The 22,864-nt window shown below is 40.3% G+C and overlaps 1 long non-coding RNA gene across 1 annotated transcript in view; it reads right to left on the reverse strand.

Moving 5' to 3' along the window:
* The window catches only part of LOC141546281 (uncharacterized), a 119,226-nt gene that overhangs the window by 20,891 nt on the left and 75,471 nt on the right, over positions 1-22,864 (reverse strand). Inside the window, exons 5-6 of the long non-coding RNA XR_012483266.1 lie at positions 4,357-4,502; positions 3,101-3,211 (exon numbers count right to left, since the gene is read on the reverse strand). This is a non-coding gene — a long non-coding RNA (uncharacterized LOC141546281). The remainder of the gene's footprint in view (positions 1-3,100; positions 3,212-4,356; positions 4,503-22,864) is intronic.

A 22,864-nucleotide genomic window follows, 5' to 3' on the forward strand; every position in this document is an offset into this window, starting at 1 on the left:
CCACAGTGATAACTGTATTTCTCCATTGACTATTTTTTTATTCCTTCAATTTCCTTTTATTTGGTTCTTCTGGCTGTAGCTGCCATTTCTAATACAGTACTAAATAATAGGAGTGATAATGGACATCTATGCTTCATCCTGGTTCTTTTTGGAAGCGCTTCTAGCTTATCCCCACCATAGATAATCATTTTAGATAAATACTTAATGTTCTAAGAAGGGCTACTGCGCTTTCTAGCATTCTATTTTGTCAAAATCTTTTTCATCTATTCACATAATCATATGATTTTTGTTTTTCTTATTGATGTGGTCAGTTATTAGGATGGTTTTTCCTAATACTGAATTAGCCTTTAATTCCAGGTATGAATCTCACCTGGTTATAGAGTATGACCTATGTGATCTATTACTGTGATCTTCTTGCTAGTAATTTATTGCATTAGGAAAATTAACCTATTATTTCCTTTTTCTTTTTTTGCTCTCATTGGTTTAGGTATCAAAACTGTAGTTGTGCCATAAAAGGAATTTGGTGGGACTCCTTTTTCTCTATCTAAAAAATAAATGTATATAGTATTGAGATTAATTGCTTTCTAAGTACATAGGGGAATTCACTTATAAATCCACCTAGTCTCAGAGATATCTTTCTCAGGCATGCTCTATTTTTTTTAACCTCAGATAGGACTATTTAAAAGTATTCTATTTTGTCTTTTAGTAAACTCAGCAGCTTATTTTTTTTTTTATATGTACTTCTATTAGATTTTTAGTTTTACTGGTACATAATTGGAATTAAAAAAAATAATTTCTTTAATTTCAACTACATTGGTGGTATATTCAGCCTTTTTCATTTTGATACTGGTGATAAGCTTTCCTTCTTTCTGTTTTAAAAATCAAATTAATTGATAGTTTATTTCCCCCCCCAAAGCTAACTCCTAGTTTTATTTATTTTTAAAAACTTAGTTTTATTAATCTTTCTTTTGATTCTGAAGATTTTGATTTTAATGTTTAATTATAATTCTTTTTAGTTGCATGCCCAATTCATGGATGGGGGAAGGGTGAGGGGAAAGAGGGGGAGAAGAGAGGGGGGAGAGGGGGGAGGGGGGTAGAGGGGGGAAAGAGGGGGAAGGGCGAAAGGGGAGAGGGGAAAAGAGGGGGAAGAGGGAAAGGGGAGAGGGGGAAAGGGGGAGAGGGGCAAAGGGGAGAGGGGGGAAGGGGGAAAGGGGGGAGAGGGAAGAAGGGGGGAGAGGGAAGAAGGGGGGAGAGGGAAGAAGGGGGAAAGGAGGGAAGGGGGGAAGGGGGGAAAAGGGGAGAGAAGGGGAAGGAGGGAAAAGGGTGAGAGGGAAGGAGGGAAAAGGGGAGAGGGGGAAAGGGGGAGAGGGGCAAAGGGGGGAGGGGGGAAAGGGGGGAGGGGGGAAAGGGGGGAGGGGGGAAGGGGGGAGGGGGGAAGGGGGGAGGGGGGAGGGGGGAGGGGGGAAGGGGGGAGGGGGGAAGGGGGGAGGGGGGAAAGGGGGGAGGGGGGAAGGGGGGAGGGGGGAAAGGGGGGAGGGGGAAGGGGGGAGGGGGGAAGGGGGGAAGGGGGGAGGGGGGAGGGGGGAAAGGGGGGAGGGGGGAGGGGGGAAGGGGGGAGGGGGGAGGGGGGAGGGGGGAGGGGGGAGGGGGGAAGGGGGGAAGGGGGGAGGGGGGAGGGGGGAGGGGGGAAAGGGGGGAGGGGGGAGGGGGAGGGGGGAAAGGGGGGAGGGGGGAAGGGGGGAGGGGGGAAAGGGGGAGGGGGGAAAGGGGGGAGGGGGGAAAGGGGGGAGGGGGGAAAGGGGGAGGGGGGAAAGGGGGAGGGGGGAAAGGGGGGAGGGGGGAAAGGGGGGAGGGGGGAAAGGGGGAGGGGGGAAAGGGGGGAGGGGGGAAAGGGGGAGGGGGGAAAGGGGGGAGGGGAAGCAAAAACACGAGAAAGGGGGGAGCGAGGGGGGCAGGAAGGCAGAAACGGGCTAGGTGGAGGGCATGGGAGGAATAGGGGGCGGAGCAGGGGCTGGGTAGGGGGTGGAGGGCGGGGCATGGGCAGGACAGGGGGCGGAGCAGGGGCTGGGTAGGGGGTGGAGGGTGGGGCATGGGCAGGACAGGGGGCGGAGCAGGGGCTGGGTAGGGGGTGGAGGGCGGGGCATGGGCAGGGGGTGGAGGGCGGGGCATGGGAGGAGTGGAAGCAGGGTAGGGGGTGGAGAGCGGGGCATGGGCGGAATGGGGGCTGGGTGGGGGCCATGGGGGGACAGGAGGCGGAGCGGAGGCAGGGTAGGGGGTGGAGGGCGGGGCATGGGCAGAGCGGGAACAGGGTAGGGGGTGGAGGGCGGGGCATGGGAGGAGTGGAAGCAGGATAGGGGTGGAGGGCGGGGCATGGGCGGAGCGGAGGCAGGGTAGGGGGTGGAGGGCGGGGCAAACACCCACAGAGACCGTGAATGAGAATGTGAGGGCTCACAGCTCGATAGCCGGGCCGCCCTTAGAGGACACCGAGTAGACATTGTTGAGGTCCGTTGAAATGCGTTTACAAAAACAGTTTATTACAGAAATCCACCCCAGAGCCTCGCTCTCCCTGAATCGAGGGGCTGTTGACGACGGGGACGCTCCGCAGCTCGGGACTCGGGCCTCCGGGCCGCCTCGGACTTCTCCCGGCTCTGCAGCCGGTTCCCTTTTCAATATTCCCAGCCCTCTCCGGAGCCAACTTGGGGGGGGGGGGGGAAACGGGCAGAGGGAGCTTGTGCGCGTGCGTGCGCGTGCGCGTTTTATTAGCCCTGAGCTCCCCAGGGCCCCGTTTCTCGGGTTCGCGTCTCCCCCCCAGGCAGAACCAGCACAGGCCGCCCCCGGGACCTCGGAGGAGGTTCGGGGGTGACAGGTCCGGCTCCCGAGTCCGGCGCCGAGCTCCGCACGTCCCTCCGCCGGGTCGCAGCAGCGGCTCCCGCCTCCAGCGGGACAAGCCCCGCCCTCACTCTCAGCTCCCTCTCCCACTCCGCTTCTCCTAAAAACTGCTCTTTCTGCCCGAGGCGCCGCCAGCCTGCCCCTCCTCCACGTCTCTCGCGTTCCGGCCCGCCTTTCTCCGCGGGCCCCGCCCCCCTCATTTATTGTTAACCTGGGTCCCAGCCGCAGCTTCTCTCCTCCGTGTCCTCCCGCCGCCGAGCTCCGCTCCCCGCCCGGGCCGCACCGCGCTCCTCCTCGGGAAGCTCCGTGCTCTGAGCGGCCTCTGGGGAAGAGAGAAACACCGTTGGATGAGAAGCATCCCCCTCCGTGTCCGGGACTGACTGACCCACGTTCTCCCCCCACAGCCACGCCTGCCCCGGCCGCTCTCCTGCCCGCGAGGCGCCCCCTCTGCACCCGAGGACTCCTCCCGAGCGCCCCCCCCAGCGCCCGCCTCGGGCCGCTCCTGCAGCTCCTCTTCGGGGGCTTGGTTTGCGTTTTGTTTTTATTAATGCGTGGATACGCTGAGCCCGCCCCTGTCCCTGTCCCTCCCTAAGAACACGAGATTCTGAGGGTAGCAGCTCTCGGTCCGGCCCACAGGAGGGTCGCGGCTCTCCTCCCCGACTGATGTTCGTTGGTAAATGAAGATGCTGAATCTCCCACGAAAACCCCCCCAGAGCAGGTGACCGTGCCTAGAAAACTACAAGGGCGGCACTTCCAGCACGGGCTGTGGTGGGAAAGCGCTTCCGCCCCCCAGGAGCGGCCTAGCTCCCTCCATGGGAACAGGAAGTGTCCCATAGGGGAGGGGGGGGGGGGGACTCGGGCCTGTCCTCCCGGGAGGAAACTAAGATCCCAGACCTCCGGGAGCCGCCGCGAAGCATGAGGGCGCCGCTGCACCCTCCCGTCTCAAGGAGGAGCCTCAGAAGCTTCCGGCTTGCGGCCCCCGCCAAGTTCAAACCAGGGGAGGAGGTTTGGAGCGCGGCAGAGAGCTGCAGGAACTCCTGGTCAGCGCAGGCCCTTCGTACAAGAACTTCCGGAGAGGAAAGCTCGGCTGGCACAGAGTTTATTGGCACTGAGGTGAAAGCACAGAAACCGACGAAGTCAGCACTATTTCAGATGACTGAGCAGCTGGTGCCCGCTGGGATCCCTCCCGCGGGCGCTGGAGTTTATGGGGGACGATGCTTTCCCTTTTCATAAGCTCTCTCCTTTGCTTGGCACGGTGGTCCCACTCAGCTGAAGGAATCATTCCCTATTTTAAAAGTCGTTCAAGGCTGCAGTCCAATGTCCTCCCCCACAGGAAGCTGGCCCCGTAACTCCAAAAAGAAATTCGGGGCGCTGAGTCACTTAGAAAAAGCTACTGGTTGATACCGGAAAACTACTGAGAGCCAAACCCTCCCCAGGCGCCAGCTTGTATCCCAAACATACACTCACCTGCCACAAACCTCCTGGTATCCACTCACATGGGCTCTTTCTTTCTTCTTTGCTCGTCTAGCCTGGGTGTCTTTAAGGAGAAAATGGAGTGTTCTCGGACAACGTGGTCAGCGCGCTCTTATGGGAGGCTCTGAAAATTCTCCCATCTGGCAAAAAAAAAGAAAAAAAAAAAAAAGAGTGATGACTAACTGTCCTCTACCTTAAGCAATTGGCTTATATGCCCAGGGGGCTGGCACCTGCTTTGGGGCAACAATGGGAAATGTGGGAGAGCATCATCTGGAGATGAAAAGCCCTGACCCTGCGAAGAAAGGGAATCAAGTTGAATTGGAAAGATAACATACACCTCCTGGTCACAAACAGAAGGAGAATTTTCTACAGACCCGCTTCCTTTGTTCCCCCATACTGGAAACTATTGGCCATTGGTAGGACGGGCTTCTTTTTCTGCTAACACGAGCTCCTTTCTAGACTCCTGAGGGAACCCAACCAAATGCACATACGGAATCATGGCCGCATAATACGTCAGACATAAAGGAGGGGAAATTCCACAAAATGGCAGAGAGGGATTTTACAAGATAGAGCGCGAGAAGTATAATTGGTCTTAGAACATAGAATGTAAAACCGAGGCAGGATCTTAGAATAGATCACATCAGAGCTGAAGGAAGCCTCAGAACCGGGAACATCAAACGGGAAGACAATCTAGTCCCACTCCCTCATTTTACAAATATTTCAACTGAGATTTAGAAAGGTTAAGTGAGACCTTGTTCAAAGTCCCCCAGTGAGTAAAGAACATATCTAGTAGAATCCAGGGCCCTAAGTGCCTGCCTTCTTCTTTTTCTAATATTACATACTTTTAAATAAACCTTCCATATGAATGAAGAATTCACACAATTCACAGGCAAATATATACTCCATGATCAATTGCCCTTCCAGACAACTAGCCATCTTTCATCTTTGGGTAAAGGCTGGAAGAGAAGTTGTCCTGAGGACACACAGACATCTGCTAGAGGAGGGACTCGAAGAGGAGTGAGGGGAAAACCAATGGCCACCCCTCGGAATGAAGGCAGAAGTTCTAACCAATTACTTTTCCATCATCTTGGGATAGATCCTGTTATTGGCTATGATAGCATGGGATGTAAGAGTACTTGATTCATTCATCAACATTTTATTCAGTCACTGCTGCTTTCCACCATCAGAGACCCTAGGTTCAAAATCTAGTCCTCAATCACCTCTACTTCTGTCACACCTTTTTATGGGACATGAGTCAAATCACTTCCATTTTGTGGACTCCATTTCTACCTCTTTAAATGAAATCACTTTAGGATTGGAGATTCAGCCCCCAAGGATGACTCCATGATTTATTAAGTACCCACTACTATCTTATATATTTCATCTAATAAGAAAATTGTGATGGGGGAAGCCTGAAACTGCTCTGACCTGGGGGAAAGGGGGGAAAGCCATGGGGTAACCGCTTGAGAAGGAGAAATTCTCCTTGAACTCTTGCCCCAGGGAATTAAGATCAAGTAATTTCATTCTGTTATCTTAGTGGTACTGAGTCCAGGACCACTCCCTATTTAGCTTAAACTAAGGTAGTCTCATTTAGCTGGAGATCTAGATTTCTACTGACTCCTACTGAGATGAAAATTGACTCAAGACCACTCCCAGTAAGTGGTCTTATCTAGGCCTGGGGGCCGTGACAGCTTTGAGGGAATTCTCATTCCCTTGAAACTTTTGTCTCAGATTTTCTTATAAAAAAATCACAATTTTAAACTCATTTCTTTGCAAAGGACCTAAAAAAAGCAGTAATCATGCCATGCCAAGGGACCTCTCCTTGGCATAGATCCCTGTGAGGACCCCCTGCTCACTTGGAAGATATTCTCTTGTCTGCTTTAACCCCTCTTTATCTCTCTCACCTACTTCTCTATCAGGACTCAGCAGAGGCCCAAAGCAGGACCATGCCTTGTCAAGGAACCCCTCTCTCTTTGACATAGCTGCCTGCCAGGACCCTGCCCACTGAGAAGAGATTTCCTCTTCTCAATATTAACACACCCCTGTTTATCTCCGACAGGATTTCTCTACACCCCTTGTTTCTCACTCTGCCAAGACTTTGCCACTCAAAAGTCAGCCTCCTAGCAAAAGCTGACTTCTCAGTGCCAATAAACTTTTTCCCAATTTAACTTTTTGGGAGGCTGACTTTTGAGTCTAGAAGCCACTAAATATTTTGGGGCTCTTGGATCTATACTTCTCATAAAGGGCCATCCATAATAGAGGAAGCAGGAATTTTGTTGCCCTATGTCATCATCTTAAAGATATTTCATTTTAAAAGTACTTGCAGTCTATTCTGCTGGAAGCATTCAAGCCAATATATCTCCCCTGGTCTTTCCCCATTTCCTCATCCAAAATATTGTAATTTCCTCTACTCAAAGAGTCAGTTTTAATGTCAAGGAATTCACACTTGACTCTTTAAATGGGACAAAGCCATTAGTAACTCAGGCAACAGCCTCCTCCTTGTTTCTTTCTCTCAAGCCCCTTAGAGATAATGAAAGGCTTCATTAGCATCATTCTGCATGTGCATGTGCGTGTGTGTGTGTGTGTGTGTGTGTGTGTGTGTTTTATTTTGCTGAGCTCCTCAGACAGCACACTGTATTAATTTCTTTGGCAGCCAACTCTATGTATGTTGTCAACAATTAACCTGTGCATGTTGGCAATCGTTTATAGAGTAAATAAAATGTATATTTCTCATTCTTGAGAGGAAAAAAAAAATATCACATATGTACTGACTCTGACCAGGAAACAGGACGAACAAGAGCCAGGCGATTTATATGCTAGGTTGGGAAATGAAGAATACATTAGTAGAATAAGGTATGCCTTCTTGATGGTCATATTTGTTATATAAGTCTCCAGCGAATGCTGGTACAATACAATTCTTACTTATCTGAGCAGATTTAAAAGGAATAGATCTGGCTTCAAACCTGAGCTCCTCTACCTAAAAGTGATGAAGCTTTCATTGTCTTCACATTCCCTCAGTTCCTACAATACTGGCCTAGTTTCTGTTCCCTAAACTCAGGGTTCCATTTCCTGGCTCCACTTCCTGGCTCCACATCCTTGCATATGCTTTGCATCTTTGCATCGTTCTCCACGTCTGAAATGCATTACTGTCAAACTGCTTAGAGAACAGGAAGAAAGAAATCCCTATCATTGGAAGGTTTTAAGAAGAAACTGACTATTGTGTTGGGAAGTTAAAGCGAATGCTTGTTCAGGGATGTCCTGAACATTAGCTCTGAGGTCCTTTCCAGTGCTAAGATCCCATCATGCTGATATAGGATTTGGCAAATATGTGGTACATTCAAAAGTACTGTTTTTTTGTTTTTTTTTTTTTCATTATTCATCAAACATGTTAATTATTCACAGTAACAGTAATTGAGATTCTAAGGGACCACAGAGATTATTTATTTTAACTCAGATAATGAATCCCACCTTCCACACAGATGCCTTCCCCTGTAGAAATATTTTATTATTTTAAGGTTTTACACATGCAATCAATATTTAATATGAGTCATGTTGGGGGAAAAAAATTTAAAACAAATGGAAAAAACCATGAGAAAACAACAGAACTAGCAACAGGAGCAACAGAAGTAAAAATACTATGCTTCGGTCCACATTTAGTTTCCATGTTTCTCCTAGATATGAATGGTATTTTCCATTCCAAATCTATTGGAATTGTCTTGGATCTATGCACGGGAAGAACTAAGTTTATTATAGTTGATCATCACACAATCTCACAGTTACAGTTACAATGTTTTTCTGATTTCCTGGCTCACTTAACTCATCATCAATTCATCCAAGTCTTTTCCCCCCTCTCTGAAATCACCCTGCTTATCATTTCTTACAGAACAATAATATTCCATTAAACGCATATAGCATAACTTAATCAGCCCTTCCCCAAGTGATGGGCATTCACTTGATTTTTAGTTCCTTGTCACTACAATAAGAGCTGGTGTAAACATTTTTGCACATGTGGATACTTCCCCCCCTTTTTTAATGATCTCTATGGAATACAAATCCAGTAAAGACACTGCTGGATCAAAGGGTATGCACAATTTGATAGCCTTTTAGGCATAGTTCCAAATTGATGTATCAATTCATAATTCCACCAACAACATATTAGTGCCCTAGCAAAAACCAGCAGCAAGAGATAGAAAGAGAAATTCCAATTAAAATAACTATAGATAATATAAACAATTTGGAAAACTATGTGCCAAGACAAAGCCAGGAACAAAGTCAATGAAGCCAAAATTAGAAGAGAAGCAGAAAGCTGGAGGAAATGTTTTATATCCATTGTTTCTGATAAAGATCTTTTTTTAATATATTTTTTAAATTAATTTTATAATTATAACTTTTTTTTGATAGTACATATGCATGGGTAATTTTTTTTTTTTTTTTACAACATTATCCCTTGCACTCATTTCTGTTCCAAATTTTCCCCTCCTTCCCTCCATCCCCACTCCCCTAGATGGCAAGCAGTCCCATATATGTTAAATATGCTATAGTACATCCAAATATTTGTGCAGATTACATATATATGTGTGCAGAACCGTTTTTTTTTTGTTGTTGTTGTTGTTGTTGCACAGGAAGAATTGGATTCAGAAGGTAAAAATAACCTGGGTAGAAAGACAATAGTGCAAACAGTTTACACCCAATTCCCAGTGTTTTTCTCTCTGGGTGTAGCTTATTCTATCATTGATCAATTGGAACTAAATTAGACTTCTCTTTGTCAAAGATATCCACTTCCATCAGAATACATCCTCATACAGTATTGTTGAAGTATATAATGATCTCTGGTTGTGCTCTTTTCACTCAGCATCAGTTCATGTAAATCACTCCAAGCTTCTCTGTATTCATCCTGCTGGTCATTTCTTACAGAATAATAATATTCCATAACATTAATATACCACAATTTATTCAGCCATTCTCCAATTGATGGGCATCCAGTTTCTAGCCACTACAAAGAGGGCTGCCACAAATATTTTGTCACATACAGGTCCCTTTTTCTTCTTTAGTATTTCTTTGGGATATAAGCCCAGTAGTAGCATTGCTGGATCAAAGGGTATGCACAGTTTCATAACTTTGAGCATAATTCCAGATTGCTCTCCAGAATGGTTGGATTTTTTCACAACTCCACCAACAATGTATCAGTGTCCCAGTTTTCCCACATCCCCTCCAACATTCATTATTATTTTTTCCTATTATCTTAGCCAATCTGACAGGTGTGTAGTGGTATCTCAGACTTGTCTTAATTTGCATTTCTCTGATACAATGAAATTAAAGCCATTCTAGTAACATGAAAAAATTTCTCTCTTGATGCTGGACTTTGTTCGTAACAGAGATGTTGATGATTTAGGTAAATTTATTTTATATCCTGCAACTTTTCTAAAGGTGTTAATCATTTCTAATTGTTTTTACTCTATTCTCTAAGTATCTCATATCAGCCTCAGTTTCTTGATCTGTGAAATGGAGAGATGTGGACCATATGATTTCACATAAATTAAAGGAATCATACCACCATAGTAGTAAAAACAAAGTGATGGGGGGAAATACATCTACTGATGAGAAAGCAAGGAAAAAATGTCCAGATCCTAGAACACAGAAACTTCTTCCCAAACAATATTCTAGTGCTGGATGGGGCTGGAAGAAGTCTAAAATATTCTAAGAAAATCAGACTATGGTCATATGAAAAGGGTAATTGTTTGGATTACAAGGTGATAACTCAGATTGTCTGGGCAATTTTCTAGCTCAGAATTCACACCTTTGGTTCAGGCCTTTGAAAGGAGTTTGCATCTTTGGACTTCTGGGGGAGAGTTTACATGTTTAGAGGAGTTTACACCTTTAAAAGGAGCAAGTTCATTGGCTGTGGGAGTTCTCACAGGTCCATTCTCTGGGAGGATAAAAGAGGCAGCATTGAGCCTGGAGAGTCAAGCTGACTGAGATTGAGTTTAGACGGTGGTCAGGAAGGAGCTGGGAGAAGAACAAGACTTCCTGGGAGAACTTCAGGGAAGCTTGAGGAGATTCAGATCCAGGATTCAGGAAGAAGAGGATTCAAGATTCTACCTTCACTCTGGCTGGAGGCTCCAGAAGCTTCCCAAGAAACCTGCTCACAGAGAAAAGGATTCACGGAGAAAAGAGATCCTCCTCCCAGAGAAGGATTATAAATGAGAGACGAACAGGACCTTTACAATTTGTCGTCCAAGGAGGGGCGAATTTAGAGTTAGGGTTAGAATTTTATTAAAGGCCATTAAGAGAGTAGTACAATTATCTGGGATAAGTCCTGAAAAAATATACACATTCTATACTAATGCACAAATTAATGTATGCTGTGAGCATCCCAGAATGGCAAATTTTATTGGCTACAGCTCCAAATTTTGCACATGGATCTCCATTAAAGATAACCTGACTATTACATAATTGGTGATGGATTATTGAAGAAAAGGTTTCTAAGGTTCCTCTTAAAGGACCAACAATCTTTATATATGCCTCCAAAGAAAATATTTGTGCTGTATACTCTCATGATTTAACCATAAAGAGAGTAGTCAGAACTCCTTTTCAGTCCACTCAGCAGAATGAATTATTTGCTATCATGCTAGCTCTTACTTGTTACCCAGGAGACGTAAATAAAATTACCGATTCAGACTATTCAGTAGATGTGGTACAAAGAATTGCCACAGCCCAAATAAAATTTTCAGCCTCTAATATTTATCAGCTCTTTAAGGAACTTCAAGAGCAAGTGAGAAAGCATCCAGGCAAGATTTATATCTTGCATGTCCACTCACATAGTGGACTTCCAGGTCCTATTTTTGACGGAAATTCAAAGGCAGATAGCCTTTTAACTATGTTAGCCAGTATTCCTTTATTTCAGGAAGCACAAGAATCTCATTCTAAATATCATCAGGCTACCTGAGCTTTATGTTTACAATTTAGAATAACAAGAGAGGAAGCTAGGAGCATAGTAAAAAGCTGTATAGCTTGCCTTCCTTTCCATGCTCCTATACTACTTCCAAGGAAGAATCCTCATGGTTTAAGACCCAATGAAATCTGGCAAATGGATGTTCCCATTATAAATCTTTTGGTCATCATCCATGTGGTAGTTTTCAGGATTCATTTTGCCAACAGCAAAACAGAAAACCTGAGTTATCACCTTGTAATCCTATCAGGTAATGAATTCTGAATAGGACAGTACTAGGTAGCCCCAGCTCTGTGATTTGAGCAAGACTTCAGAAAATGGCAAACTTAAAGAATCACTCTGAAATGTGCAAGAGTTGCACAAGATCTTAGAGATCTCGCACTGAAAAAGAAAAACTCGTTTTCACACAGAATACTACTTTTTCCTTATCTTGCCTTTGCTCACACACACACACACACACACACATACCACTTCACTGGCAACATAGTATCCTTTGAAGTTGTACATTTTACTTTGGGACAGAAAATTATAATGCTATCTCTACTTTTCATTAAGCTTTTTTTTCCCCTCACATTCACTCACTTCTCCTGGTTCTATCCTCTGGGAAAAGACAGAACAAGTATAATTAAATTTTCACATAACCACTGTTTAAAAATACATGAAGAAAGCTATTTCTCCTCTTTAGTCTTCCCCTTTTCAGAATTTCTGCAGTTTGCTATGGCAAGTTACATAAGTTCTAACATTTGCTTTCACAATGTAAAATATTTATGGGTTCTTTCTTCCTTAAATGACAGGGACTCAAGTCTTCTTTTTCATTCTGTTTGTCCTCTGGATCATCTATTGTTCTCTTTTTCTCCTTTGGAAAAGGAATACAGTTGGATACTGTGGCTTGGAGTTATAAGCATTCAATGATCCCTTAAGATGTATTGTGCTCTCCCATTCAATTATGAACATAAACACACTCATGATGTCTAAGTGATTCAAGCCGAAAAAAAAATCATGAGAAAAAAGTATAACTGTTTACATATATTGCCCTCCTAGTTGCTAAGCCAAATAAAAGAAAAAAAGAAAAATCATCATTTTCAATTCTGCTGAAATGTCAGTCACCATGAGCGAGTTGGTGTTTCAGTTTATTTTCATAAGCAGCCCACAGATAAATATTTTCTTATCATGCCCACTTCAGTAAGCTCCATGTTTTGGCAGCCTCTCTCTTCCTCCTAACCACAATGAGCAAGGCTCAAAATAAGGACAAAGCCAAATCATGATCTGAGTTAGAGATTTGGGGGAGAGTCTGAATTGACCGATGAAGAATTCTTTGTCATTACCTATATTTTTATAAATTTGACATAGATCTTTATAATGAGAACTTCCCTTTTAATCTTGCTTGCGTTGGTTTTGTTTGTGCAAAAACTTTTAAATTTAATGTAATCTAAGTTGTCCATTTTGCATTTCATAATATTCTCTAGTTCTTCTTTGGACTTAAATTCCTGCATTCTCCAAAGATCTAATAGTTAAATAACTTGCTTATCTTATCACTCTGTATGCCAAAATCATGTACTTATTTTGACCTTATGGACTGCAAGATGTAGGTCTGTCAAATTTCTGGCATCTTATTTTTCAGTTTTCCTATACATTTTTTTGAAATAGTTTGTTCTTATTCCAGAAGCTGGAATTTGGGGGGTTTATAAAATACTAGATTACTACAGTCATTAATTATTTTGACATATATATCTGACCCATTCCACTGATCCATTACTCTATCTTTTAGCCATCCTGTGTCAATATTATTGGGATCAAAGTGGAAAAGATGAAAGGAATGTCAGGCCATCAGGTACTGACAAAGATTGAGGTTCAGCTCACTGTTTGACAAAAATTGCTGGGAAAATTGGAAATGAGTATGGCAGAAACCAGGCATTGATCCATACTTAACACTGTACACCAAGGTAAGGTCAAAATAGGTTCATAACCTAAGCATAAAGAATGAGTTTATAAATAAATTAGAAGCACATAGGATAGTTTACTTCTCAGACCTGTGGAAGAGAAAGGAATTTATGACCAAAAAAAAAATTATAGATTATTGTTCATCACAAAATAAAAATTTTTGATTATATCAAATTGAAAAGTTTTTGTACAAACAAAACTAATGCAGACAAGATTAGAAGGAAAGCAATAAACTGGGAAAACAATTTTACAGTCAAATAAAGGCCTTATTTCCAAAATATATAGAGAATTGACTGAAATTTATAAGAAATCAAGCCATTCTTCAATTGATAAATGGTCAAAGGATATGAAGAGACAATTCTCAGATGAAGAAATTGAAACTATTTCTAGCCATATGAAAAGGTGCTCCAAGTCATTATTAATCAGAGAAATGAAAATTAAGACAACTCAGATACTACTACATACCTGTCAGATTGGCTAGAATGACAGGGAAAGATAATGTGGAATGTTGGAGGGGATGTGAGAAAACAGGGACACTGATACATTGTTGGTGGAACTGTGAATACATCCAGCCATTCTGGAGAGCAATTTGGAACTATGCTCAAAAAGTTATCAAACTGTGCATATTCTTTGACCCAGCAGTGTTACTACTGGGCTTATATCCCAAAGAGATCATAAAGGAGGGAAATGGACCTGTATGTGCAAGAATGTGGCAGCCCTCTTTGTAGTGGCCAGAAACTGGACGATTTCAGAAAGGTCTGGAGAGACTTAAATGAATTGACATTGAGTGAAATGAGCAGGACCAGGAGATCATTGTATACTTCAACAACAATACTATATGATGATCAATTCTGATGGACGTGGCCCTCTTCAACAATGAGATGAACCAAATCAGTTCCAGTAGAGTAGTAATGAACTGAAACAGCTAAATCCAGAGAAAGAACTCTGCAAAATGAGTGTGAACCACTACATAGAAATCCCTATACCCCTATTTTTGTCTGCCTACATTTTTGATTTCCTTCACAGGCTAATTGTACACTATTTCAAAGTCCAATTCTTTTTGTGCAATAAAATAACTGTGTAGACATATATATATATATATATATATATATGTATTGGTCAACCTGCCATCTGGGGGAAGGAGTGAGAAGGAGGAGAAAAGTTGGAACAAAAGGGTTTGCAATTGTCATTGCTGAAAAATTACCCATGCATATATCTTGTAAATAAAAAGCTATAATAATCATAATAATAAAAAGATTGAGATTCAGCACAGCAGACTTAGTAGATGCTGTTTCCATGTTCTGCCAAAAGCTGTAACTTTTGTTTTTAAAATCTGAATTTATCAATAATAAATCTATATTCCTTAAAGGTAAATGATCTCTAGTTTGAGGGAATGACAGCTTGTTCTTCAATTACAATCATAAATTCTTATAGTTCTATTTAGCAAATCCTTATAACTCACTGCCATCTACATACATCAAATGACCTATAAAATGTTTTGGCAAAAGCTACCTTTAAAAAATAACCAGTTGTATTTAGTAAAGGCAATAATGTACTTAAGGCTAGGCAGAGACATAATACACTAAAATTGTCCCACTGAAAAATAACATTTTTTTAAAAAATTCTTGACATTAATGTGTTAGTAAATATTAGCAACACTATTTTTCCCCTTGTGGATATAAAATAATCTAGGGTTACCACTAGACTAGTCTATTTTGTGTATTTTCAGTAGGAAAAGAAAGACATGAGTGTGGACCAACATTTTTATGATGTTAGTCAGTGAATATGTTAAATGTTTTCAGAAGGCCCCTTCAATAACTGCTTAATTAATTATAGGATGTTTTTTACATGCTGGACTTTTTTTTTTTTTTAAGCACACATTTCTTTTTTCTTTTTTAGTCAGTATAGTATTTTCTTATAGATGTTTTGAGTTGATACAATTTGTAAATTTTTATATAATTTCTAAAATACATAATTGATCTATATTTAGGGAAGGAGTCAGTGATATTTTCCAACTTTGTTAGTAAATACAAAATGAATTATGTGAAAAATGATTAGTGAATGATGATTTCACCCTTGTCTGAGATGAGGCAGGTAAAGTCCTTTGCTAGTAACTTGAGTCATTCTATTGGTCCCATGCTTGAGCCAATAATTTTGGATCTTGTCTGAACCTGCTAATTCCCAGACTTACAGATAAGCTGCAGTTTCATTTATTTCCTATGATGTAACTATGCTGTCATTCATAATATTAATAGTTTCCATGGTTTGGAAGCTTTATTATTTTTCATTTGATTATCTTTATTAATATTAATTCATTCTTTAGTTTTAATGGCATTCAGAGAGAAACTATCCTCAGACTAGTTGATGTCCTGACATTATTCTTTTATTTTCAATGTTATCCGGTTAATTATGTAACTGTATAAAATAACTATGAAATACACTAATTGTGACTTTTTTTTTTTTTTTTTTTTTTTTTTTTTTTTTTGCTAAGGCACTTGAGGTTAAATTACTTGAACTCAGGTCCTCCTGACTTCAGGGCTGGTGCTCTATCCACTGTGCCACTTACCAGCGCCCCCCCCCCCCCCCCCTTGTGACTTATTTTTCATCTTATTTTTCTAATCTCTCTTTTGTGGAGGTTGGATAGAAATTGCTCAAAAAGAAGTAATTATAATATTATTCATGTATGTTAAATGTACAGCAGACTACTGCACAAGTTAATAAAACAATATATATATATGTATATATGCATATAAACATGTAAACATATACACATACTCATTGCTGTTACTAAATCTCCTTTCAGATAGTCCAAATTATGGATTAAGTAACATATCTAGTTCATGAGTTCATGGTATCAGGTCTGTAGCATCCTTCAATGCAGACATCTGATAAAAATGGAGTAGGGCCACTATGATAGAAGACTGTGATATGGTAATAGGAAAAAATAACCAACTTTAAAGGAGACACAACGACCTCTACATATTGACAACGGGAAGGAATATGCCATTTCCACAGTCTCCAAATGGAATGTTATTCTGAGTATCTGTCTTTATAGGTCTCAGTTCTCTCACTTTGAAAATGAAGGAATTGAACTAGCTTTTCTCTAAGGTCCTTTCCAATTCTTAAGTTCTGGGATACTATGATTTATGGTCAGATAAGATTTTTATTACTTTTAGCCAAAGGCTTTTGCAAGACTTAGAGAGAAAGAAGAACTCCACTGTGATCTTTAAAGTAAGTTATAAAGATGAAAGCAGAACAAAGTTTGTACAAGTTTTTAATAAAAAAGAAGTAACACTTCAAGGCATCAACAGACTCACTTGGCCTCTTGGCTGGCTTTTCTCTCTAATATTGCATCAATTATGGCCCTTCTCCAAGACAAAAATTGTGACCTTCTTCTGTTTCCTCTCTTTCCAGTCTCAACCTTTATCTCATTCTCACTAATATCAGAGAAAAATAAAGTTCTTCTGGATATGACAATACACGTAAGCTTATACAATATAAATCTGATATAAATTGGCAAGATGAGACAATTGAAGCCCTGAGAGGTACAGGAATTTTTCTGAGTTTAATAGCTACTAAGTTGAATAGCTCTGATTCGAACATAATTTAACTCCAAACCCAAGGCCAGAACATAATTTAACTCCAAACCCACAGCCAGAAATGTTAAAAACAAGGATTTATCCATTATTCTGTAATTAAATGAGTTGAGCAGAGACATTTTGTTGGCAAAGTTGAATAGCGGACCTACATGAATTTGGGGATTTCGGGGTGAGCAATTCCATGGCATAGCCTTTATTAGACAACTGGACTTTAGGTTCTATGAAGGTTGGCCGAAGGAACCAGCCTTTTTGTACTTGGAGAAGAGAAGATATAAAAGACATCTGAAATCTTTCTTCAAGTATTTGAGTGAAATTTCTCACTGAAGAGAGCTTAAACTTGTTTTACTTTATCCTAAAGAACAGAACTAGGAATAATGTGCCAAAACTGCGAAAAGACAAAGGTCAGCTCGATAAAAAAGAAAATATTCCTTAAAAGTTATAGCTATCCAAAAGTAGAAAAGGCTGCCTCATAAGGTAGCAAGCATTTTTTTTTTTTTTTTTTTTTTTTACTGAAGATCTTCAAGAGAAGTCTAAATGAATATTTCCCAGGGATGTAGCAGATGTTATTCCAATCCAAGTAAAGGTTAGACAAAGTGATTTCTAATTCTGTGAATTCTCTATATTTTCAATCTACCTCATTGAACTGGTAGCTTCTGCCTCTCTCTGTCTCAGTCTCTCCCTCAAATTCATTACCATCACCAAAGTACAAAAAGTTCCTGGCTTAGTAAAGTTTGGATTGTGCTATAAGGGATCTACTTATCTTTTGGTAGCCCCAGTTATCTCTATGCCCCTATAGGCCTTAGAGACCATACAAGTGCTAAATCTGTGACGGTGACATTGCCTCTATTGCACAATCTCTTAAAATGTGAAATCTAAAATAGCCGGCCGATTTCTGAGAAATGGACATTCTATTATGCAGGTTAAGCCCGAGTTCAATGTGTTGGGGGACAAAGGGTCATACTACAATTGACTGAGTGCCTACTCTTCATTGACTAGGGGGAAATGAGTGGGCTTACCTTGAAACTGTGTGTGCAGAGATTATATCTGATAAAAGAACAAACCTGGAGAGACTGCAGTATTTTGAGAAAGAAAAAAAAAAGGGGGGGGGGAGTTGAAGGGGGAGACCATACAGTCCAAAGAGGAAAATAAAACAGTAGGCTATGGAGAAGCCATGATCCTCAGGCATGAAGAAAGAGAAGTGGGTGAAATTCTTAGATACTTTGATAAGGAGACAGAAAGACAGAAAGAACAAATAGATTTGTCACATATCTATTACAAAAGAAAAAAGGTCAGATATACTTTACTCTTCCCCTTCTAGTATCATTTTCATTTTTATTCAAGTGGGCAGGCAGGAAAATATAAAAAAAAAAAAATGACACAAGAGGGGCAGCTAGGTGGCACAGAGGATAGAGCACCTGCCCTGAATTCAGGATGGCACAAGTTCAAATCTGGTCTCAGACACTTAATTCCTAGCTGTGTGACCCTGGGCAAGTCACTTAATTCCAACTGCCACAGGGGAAAAAAAAAAAAAAGACAAGGATATTACAACAATGGCTTATACTTTAAAAAGACTCTAATGGCATACAAAATATATTGCAACTCAACACTGGATATTGTTCCCATATTATAGGTGAAAGAATCTAGAGTCAGAAAGGAAGTCACAATTTTTTTTTAATTTAAAAAAAGTAAAAAGAAAAAGAAATAAGTTGTTGGTATAGTCTCATAACTAGCATATTACCAAGATAAAGACTATTTCTGGATCTAATGATTTTGGGTCTACAATTAATTCCTCTGACTTGCTCAAGACCAACTTATAATTGGCTCACATTTGAATGGGAAATTATTTTTGCACCTTAAAAAGTATTCATTTGTTATGAGACAAATAGGATATTGGACTTCACTCTGACCATTTTCCATTAAAATAGCATTCATAGGTTTTGGGGAAAGGTATTCATATTCTTCAGATCACAAAAATCAACATCCTTTAAGTGTGGTGCATAACTTGTGATATGCGTTTGAAAAATATCTCCCACATTGAAACTATGTCCTTGGCTTCCTAAAATCTTCCTAAAATCTTACAGCCCCTTGGAAGCACTATTGGGACAGCTTCTTTCTTTACCTTCTCTAGTAGAAAGCACCTCCCATAACTTAAAGAGAAATTTCATTCTCTAGCTACAAGATGGTATGGTTCCTTCTAATAATTTCAGGTTTATTCCTATAATAAGTTAGGAAAATAAAAATTTATCAGAATTAGAAGGGACACCAGAGGTCATCTAACTTAACCTCCTTATTCTTCTGAAAAAGAAACAGAGAAGAGAGATGAGATTTAGAAAAATCATGTCATAAAACCCAGGAGTGGCAGAACAAACATTGGAATGTAGGACTTTTGATAAGAAATTTGCTTTGATTAGAACTTTTTCCTAATCTTTTTGATTAGAAATCTGCTTTGATTAAAATTTCTGCTTCAGAAATCTCCCATTCCATTAAATCACTTAGCATTTTTTCTGCATCTAAGCAACTAAAATGGTTGAATTAAGTATCTACTATTTGCTACTGTTAGGCAATGATGATGCACTGAGAATCCTTGTCTTCTAGTTCACATGCTGCTAGGGAAACACATTTACACAGATAACTAAACAAAACAGAAATTGAAAGTGAGGCAGAAAAAACAAACAACAACAACTAGAAAAAGAAGATAAATAAAGGCTTTCCAGAGGATGGTGTATATTAACTGAGTATTAAAAAAAGGAAAGTATTCTTAGAATTAAAGATGAGGAAGCAGTATATTCCAGGTGTGAAATATAGCTTGCCCAAGTACATGGATATAATTACTGGGAAAATTGGAAAGCAGTTTGAAAGAAACTAAGCATGGACCAATATTTCATACTGTATACCAACATAAGATCAAAATGATACATGATTTAGGTATAAAGGATGATAAGATAAGCAAATTAGGTGAGCAAGGAATAGTTTACCAGTTAGGATCTATGGAGAAGGGAAGAATTTATAACCAAACAAGAGAGAGAATATTATAGGATATATAGAATGAAAAATTTCAAGTACACTAAATTTAAAAAAAAATTGCACAGATAAAATCAATAGCCAAGATTAGAAAGACAGAACAAAACTGGAAAAGCTGAGTCAAATTAATAAGAATACAAGTCATTTATATTCTTGATAAAGAATCAAAATGAAATTTGATACAAAATCAACTTCATAAAGTTGACTGATAAAGAGTCAAAATACATAAACAAGTAGTCATTAGATGAAGTATTTAAAGCTATCTGAAAAAAAAATTAAATCCCTATTGATTAGAGAAACACAAATTAAAACAATTTTGTGGTACCAACTCTTATCTATAGATTGTATAATGTGATAGAAAAGAAAAGTAGCAAATGTTGGAATATATGCAAGAAAATTGGGATACTACTTCCAGCCAAGATGGCGGAGAAGACACACCCATCTACGTAAGCTTCTTCTTGCTCTAAGAATACTTTATTTCATGACAAGGCCTCGTAATTAGAGCTTGATGGGAAAAACCCACAAATAATTACCAACAGAAGATATCCTTTAAATTCCCCAGAAAAGGTCTGTTTTTTGCTCAAGGGTGGCCATGGTTAGATCAAGTGCAGACTAAAGGCAGGCAACAAGAGCTCCCCAGGCAATAAGAGTATGGAAGGCAGCTCACACTGAGCAGACCTGAGGGAGGTGGGTTTGATCTCAGCCATTTCTGCAAGGAGAACTTTACTACAGTGTGGCTACTTTGCCCTGGCAGCAAACCAGTAGACAAGCAGCTATAAACACAGGAAGTAAAGACTATAACCCTGAAAAGCTAGGGTGTCTCTCAGGACCTGGCCACACCCACCCAGAGTGTCTCAACACATTCTCAGAGTCTCAGAACACAGATGCAGCAAAGCCATTGCTCTCCTGCTAGTGCCTCGCTGCTGCCCCCCTCCCCCCAGTCTGTAGAGGAAGCCCAGTAACACCAGCCAGCCCCCCCCCAAAAAGCAGACTACATTTGGTTTTTTTGCTAGTTTGTCTTCTTTGATTCTTCTCTAACAAAATGACCAAAAAATTTAAACAGACTAACTATTGATAGCTTCTATATGGATAGAGAGCAGACTTTAAACCCTGAGGAGACTAAAAACAGACTGTCTCCACATGAATTTCCAAAAGGCGATATAATGTGGTTTTCAACACACAAAACTCTCATAGAAGAAATTAAAAAGGCTCTTACAAGAGAAGAAGAAAAATGGGAAAAGAAAAAGGGAAACTTGGCAAGAGAGTCTGGATAAGTAATTTAAAGATAGAGTAGATAAAGAAATCAAATCCTTGAAAAACAAAATTAGTGAGTTGGAAAAAGAAAATAGCTCTCTAAAAAATAAAATTGGCGAAATGGAAAAAAATTCCATAGAACAAAACAACTCACTTAAAAACTCAATTGGACAATTAGAAAAAGATATTTTAAAAAGTGAGTGAAGAAAATAATTCATTGAAAATCAGAATCAAACAAATGGAATTGACTAGAGGAGACACCAAAAATCAGTCAAGGAAAACAAAAAACAAAAAAAAAAAATGAAACAATGGGAAAAAAAATGTCAAATACTTTCTTGGGAAAACAACAGACCTGGAAAATAGATCCAGGAGAGATAATCTGAGAATTATTGGACTTCCTGAAAAATATGATGAAAAAAAAGATCCTGGACACTATTTTCCAGAAAATTATCAAAGAGAACTGCCCAAATGTTATGGAAACAGAGGGTAAAATAGACATTGAAAGAATTCATTGATCACCTACCGAAAGGGACCCTAAAATTAAAACTCCAAGAAATATAATGGCCAAATTACAGAACCATCAGACGAAGGAAAAAATACTGCAAGCTGCTAGAAAAAAATCAATTAAAATATAGAGGAGCCACAATAAGGATTACCCAGGATCTATCAGAGTCCATATTAAAGGATCAAAGGGCCTGGAATCTGATATTCTGAAAAGCTAATGAACTTGGTATGCAGCCAAAAATAACTTAACCAGCCAAAACAAGTGTCTTTTTCCAGGAAAGAAGATGGACATTCAATGAAATAAGTGAATTTCATCTATTTCTGATGAAAAAACCTGAACTAAATAAAAAATTTGATCTCCAAATATAGAACTCAAGAGAAACCTAAAAAGGTAAAAAGAAATTTGAGAACTATATTTCTGTATAAAGAGATATAAACAACACATGCATAATTTACTCTAGAAACTAGAAGTGGAAAGGTAATTGTACCAGAAAAAGGGTAAAGAGGGGGTATTACATCTCTACAAGAGGCAAAGGAAACCTATTATATCTGAGAGAAAGAAGGAAGGGTGATGAACATACTGTGTATCATACTCTCGTCAGAACTGGCTTAAAGAGAAAAATATTAGAAATATTTGATTTATGGGGAAACTTCTCCCACCTCATTGAAAAGTGGGAGGGGAAAAGTGAAAATGGAAGGAATAAGCTAATATTTAGTTTCCAATTAATTTTTGGTCTATTTCCCCTGGCTTATTATTGAATGTGATTTTTATTGCATTGTATATGCAATTGAATATTATTAGCATTGAATATTGAATAAGCTAAGTGGAAGGGAATACAGAAATTGTGAGGAAAAGAGGTAAGAAAGGGAAAGGAATTCTAAAGTGGGGGGAGGGATCCTAAAATGGGAGGGCTGTAAGAAGCAAGTGGTGCTCACAAGTTTAATACTGGGGAGAGGGTAAGGGAGGAAGAAAGGAAAAAAAGCATAAGCAGGGGTTAAGATAGCAAGTAATACAGAATTAGTAATTTTAACCATAAATGTGAATGGGGTAATCCCCCACCCCATAAAGAGGAAGCAGTTAGCAGACTGGATTAAAAGCCACAATCCTACAATATGTTGTTTACAAGAAACACACTTGAAGCAGGACGATACATACAGATGCATATACCAATATAAGATCAAAATAGGTCCGTGATTTGGACAAAGAAAAAAATTATAAATTAGAGCAACATAG

The sequence above is a fragment of the Sminthopsis crassicaudata genome, chromosome 6 (assembly GCF_048593235.1).
Source record: "Sminthopsis crassicaudata isolate SCR6 chromosome 6, ASM4859323v1, whole genome shotgun sequence".
NCBI classification, from domain to species: Eukaryota; Metazoa; Chordata; class Mammalia; order Dasyuromorphia; family Dasyuridae; genus Sminthopsis; species Sminthopsis crassicaudata.